The 5,569-nt window shown below is 26.4% G+C and overlaps 1 pseudogene; it reads left to right on the top strand.

Moving 5' to 3' along the window:
- The first annotated feature begins 253 nt into the window (after nucleotides 1-253).
- Nucleotides 254-688, top strand: LOC145829011 (protein cornichon homolog 1 pseudogene; annotated as a pseudogene).
- Nucleotides 689-5,569: the final 4,881 nt, after the last annotated feature.

Raw genomic sequence — 5,569 nt, 5'->3', positions numbered from 1 at the left:
CAAATATTTTATAGTCACTTATTTTTATGCACTTTTCTTTAATTACAGTTAATGAATAAAAAAATTTATCTGAAATTATTCTTCAAAACCTAAGCGACAAGTAAAAAATTTAAAGTTTTATTTTAAATAGAGTTAAATACTGTAGTACCAGAAGTCGTTTTGAACAACTAAATTTAATAAAAATTCAAACAGAATATTATTAATTTACAAGATTTAAATTTTTACTTAATGTTAAATATTATTAAGTATTAAAATGGCTTTCACATTTGCTGCCTTCTGTTATCTAGTAGCGTTTATAACATCAATGTTCCTAATATTCCTGTCAGCGTACCAGGCGATTGCCTTCGACGAGCTTAAATCCGCATACAAGAACCCAATAGATCACTGCAGAAGTATGAACCCTCTCGTTTTACCCGAATATGTTGCTCACTCAACCGTTACACTTTTGTTCCTTGCAAGTGGTTGCTGGATCTCATTCGGTCTCAATATTCCGCTGGTCGCTTACCACTGTTATAGGTACAAGAAACGTCCATCTTACATGACCACACCGGGCCTGTACGATCCCACTACCGTTATGAACCGCAAAAATTTGGATTACGGTTTTAAGGATGGTCTCGCTAAAACGTTTTTCTACTTTGGTTCGTTTTTCGGCTACCTGTTTGGACTTGTGTACGCCCTCGCGAACTAATTGGCTGCGTATCATTCTCTAGAGTTTTATTTGATGTGCATATTCGTTCAGAAAAAATTGTAGTATTTTTTAATCTATAGTTTTTATTATGCAACACTGATAACAAAAATTATTAAACCTTAAACTTATAAAGTTATTTAAACATATTTGAATCTTAGTCAATTTTAGTTAATTTGCATTTTTAGTTTTTTAATACTGAAATTAATAAAACCAATATGTTTGAACGTTGTAATAAAAAGTGTAATTATGTTGTTCTATACGCTTGACATATTTGTTTCACATTTAAAGACTTAGGTTAAGGTTTAAAATTACAATAAATTAATTTCTACTTGTATTAAAACTCTACTATTTTTCCTAGGCAACTAATATTATTTATTGAACTGAAAATCCTACAATAGGGTTTTGCTGAAAAGACCCACTGGCAACATTTTAAATAAAGCCTTTAGTTTTACAGTTTATATAAAGATAGTTTGTAGACTTGAAGTTTTTCTTCTTTAGTTAATTTCCTTATTAAACTAATTTAAAAAAATATTAAAAATATCCCCTAAATGGTTGTTATAAGTTAACTCATCCCCGAAGCATTAGCAAAAATATTTTTAAAACATTAGTATTGACACAAAAAACTTAAAACCTTAATAAAATAAAAAAATTGTAATAGCTTTAATTTTCAGACTTAAAACTAAAAATAAAAGTCGAATGAACAAACTAATGTTTTTTAATTTTTTAAATATTGTTTACGGAATTACCAAGCAAATCATAAAGTTCATCAAAAACTTTATACAAGTATTTGCATTTAGTGTTAAACAATCATGGGTTTTGTAAATTTTAAGTCATTTTTTTCTTCAAACTTATTTCAAACTTTAGATTAATATAATTTGTTCCATATAAAAGATAATAGATTTTTTTATTAAAAGACAAAAAAAAAACTATAAAAATGTTGTAGGACTTAATGTACGATAAAAACCTATTAGATATCAAATAGTAAACCTTTTAGATACAGTTTAACGTCGTTGTAAAGAACCTATAAAACAAGATTTTCTCAAAATTAACAAGTTTTTGTAAACAATTATTAGAAAAAATAAAAGGCCATGCTTAAGATTAGCATTTCATGTAAAGTCGCATAAAAACTACAAGTTCAAATTTTGCCGGATAAAAATATGAATAAGAAAATTTAAGCCATTGTTTCAAACTTATTTTTTATTATAACTATTTCTGTTATTTTTAAAAATTAAAAAAAATAAATAAAAATAAAAGTTCAATCTTTACAGTTTGCTAAAATTTATTAGACCTTTTATTAATTTGTATTTGACTGTAAAAAAGCTTTAGTTAAACCATTTTTTTTTTGTCTCAAACCTATTTGCAAGTGATAATACTATATTACAAAAAATACTGGGAACTAGTTTCATAATTTTCACTTTTTTTATAATTCTTATGATAGTTTTTTAATTTTTATTTTAAGTTATTATTAATTTTTTGTTAAATAAAAATTTTTGTTGTGTATTAACTTTTCTAAAAACTATTACTTGAAAAAATTATCCACGTTTTTAATAAAAAATAAAGCTACAGGTCAAAACAAAAAACTTATACTACAGTTTAAACAAATATAAAAATTTTAAAAAACAAATCAAACGTTGTTTACTAGAAGGAAATTACTTTTACGAGATAGCTGTCAAATTTGTACCAGCGTACAAAATTGCAGGATGGGACAAAATTGAACAAATGTAGAAATTTGTACGAAGATACTTTTACACGAATACATATTTGCCCGAGGGAATAAAATTGCACAAAGATACTTTTGCACGAAGACACTTTTTGCACTAGAAGATATTTTTTAAATGTTTTTTTAAAGATTATTTTATTTATATACATTTATTATATTTAGTATCATTGTTAACCCTAACCCTTACCCTCGGTCGAGTAGCTATTTTTTTTTTTGTAATAATTCATTTTAGCTTTTTTTATTTTTATTTTTGCTATCACTATTACCTCTGCCTAACCCTTACCCTCGGACAGTAATTTATTTTTTTTTCTGTTTTATTTCTCCTCTCGTGCAAAAATGTAACTAATTTAACATTTCCCATTGGTGAAAAATTGTCTTCGTGCAGTTTTGTAACCTCGTGAATTTTTGTCATCGTGCAATTTAGACCCGTTTCCACTTTGTTTCTGCCTTGTTGACCGGATATACTTAAAAATATAATGATACTAAACACATTGTAATTTTGTAGATTACAGACAAAGTGTAATGATATTAACATTTCATTTGCTAAATCTGAACCATGTGAATAAATATAGGATATTTTGTAACATTAAAAACATTCGATAATATTTCTTAAAAAAAAATCCCAATTCTTAAAACTTTATTTTTTATTTAAAGTAGTTAATATTAATTTCAATACGTATATATTTGCGTTTGTCTTTCAAATACGCACTTAGTTGGTTAAGTAGTTATTCCGCACATAAAATTACGATTAAATTCAACGTTTTATATATTAGTTTCAAGAATCAAGAAAAAGTCTACATCGCGGAGTTGATGTTAGTATTTTATATAACTTTACGGTTGTTTATACTTTTTATAGATGTTATTTGTATCGTTATTTAATACTTTAACTCTTCAGAACTAAGAACTATTACTTAAAATAAAGTAAATAGCATTTATTCAAAGTATGTTTTATTCATAACTTAGGAAACTTAACTCGAGTTTTTTTAACTTGTTACCGTAGCTAATCGTAAGTAAAGTAGTCAGTTGATAAGTTACTGGAGATCACATAGTTATAACCAACATTAATATAACTATTTGGTTAAAGTGGAGACCACGCAGTGTCTTTCAAGAACCTTGTATCTTTTGGTTCAGGAATCTTTAAGCAGTCAACAGAAGTATTGCACACGAACAACAATGGTGATCGCAATCTTAATAACCCTCATCAAGTAGAGATGATGAAAGATAGTATTAAATTTTGTCTGTAGAATAGTATTCTACAACAATTTAGAAAACTAAGCGAAGTTAAGCAGCTAACAAATGAAGAAGAGTTAAGAAAAATGCAAAATTTGAAGAGAAAAGCTAATATAGCAAAACAAGGTAGACGTAGCAAAGGAAAAAATCAGAAACAACAGCAGAAAAATAGCATTTACAGTAAAAAATACGATAGCGAGCAAAAACATCAGGTGCCAACAGTGCAGCGTAAAAGTTATAAAAAAGACTCGGGCAATTAAAAGTCTTCAAAAACAAATTCATAAATTAGTGTATCAAACCACATATTAGCTAAGGGAAAAAAATCTGGCAGTATTTATTTCCTTTAACAAAAAAGAAATTACAACACAGAATAGAAAAGAGTCAGAATTACCTATAGCAGATCTGAAACTTTTAACATTTATCATAAATCCCTTTTGACAATAAGATAAAGGTATTTTTGAAAAACTAACAAAACAGACATTAATAATGGTAAAAAAGTATAACGTTTTATTAACATGAAAACCTATTAAAATATTTTTTAAACTCAGGTTTTTTTCTTTAGAAGTTGAACTGGAAGAAGCTATTAAGTGTATTTGTTTTGTATTCTATTGTGATAGAATTTCTGAATTGTAGAATTTTATAACTTAATAACTTTTTAATTATTTTATAACTTTTTAATTTAATTTATTAATAACTTATAAATTTTTTTATCTTTTGAATTACAATTTATTGATTGAACTATTAATAAAAAGCTACGACATAACAACTATACAACAAAAAAGTTTAGTAAGGCAATTTTTTATATCAAAAATTTAGTCACAACATTTTTATCTATTTTTAAGACAAAATAAAATTATCAGAATTTTTACTCATAAAATAATCTACTTAAACTTTAAAGCTTTCAAATTCGACTCGTGATAAATTTTAACAAAAATTTTTAAATTTAAAAGTATTTTCAACTCCCATTTAGTTTTGACTATTGACGATCAAAAGAAGCACTCGCTAAATTTTTCTCTTTACAAATTCCATAATGCAAAAGTTTTTTGTGGCTATAAAAATAAATACTTCATTTTTGAATCTCTTAAAAGTTTTTGCATAAAAATACTACTGATTGTTTTGTAAAATATTTAAATAAAATACATTATCTATTTTGTTTATTGAAGTTTGAAATTTAAATATTGAAAAACTCTGGTTTTTTAGGTTGAAAACAAAATTAAAATATTTTATTATATGCATTTGAAGTTTTTAGTTATCGGTGTTTAAAAAAAAACGAAGGCAGTTTATTTATCAGCATTTATTAATATTTATATCTACTAACTAAAATGGTATAAAAAACCTTGAGCTTATTTATGTGGCTAGGTTTATACAAATAGTTGTATGTTGAAAACATAAAACTAAAAGTTTTAAAAATGCCTTCGTTAAAATGTTTTGGTAATTAAGTTAATAAAATTTTTTAATCTGCTTTGATATTATTACAAAAAAGATAAGATAGGTTTTTAATTAAAGCTTTAACTTTAAACATATTTAAAACTTTTTAACTTTCATTTTACATGGTGCATAGTTTGTTTTTATAATTTTAAATACAACACCAAAAAATTTCATGTAGGCATAAAAAAGAGTGTTAGTCCATGCTAAAAGAACACCGTGCTGAAGTGTCACTCCGTGCTAAAGTGTCACCATGTGCTAAAGTGAGGCCGTGCTAATATGTCACTCCGTAATAATAAGACACTACGTGCTAAAGTGACGCCGTGCTAAAATGTCATTCCGTGCTAAAGTTTCACTACGCGCTAAAATGTCACCACGTGATTAAGTGTCACTCCGTGCTAAAGTGTCACTCCTTGCTAAAGTGTCACACTGTGCTAAATTGACGCCGTGCTATGACACTTCATGCTAAAGTGACGCCGTGCTAAAATGTCACTCCGTGCTAAAGT

Source organism: Thalia democratica, chromosome 2 (genome assembly GCF_965202585.1).
Source record: "Thalia democratica chromosome 2, ktThaDemo2.hap1.1, whole genome shotgun sequence".
Lineage (NCBI taxonomy): Eukaryota > Metazoa > Chordata > Thaliacea > Salpida > Salpidae > Thalia > Thalia democratica.
The sequence above is the reverse complement of the archived record's forward strand: the minus strand, read 5'-3'. Positions and strand labels throughout refer to the sequence as shown.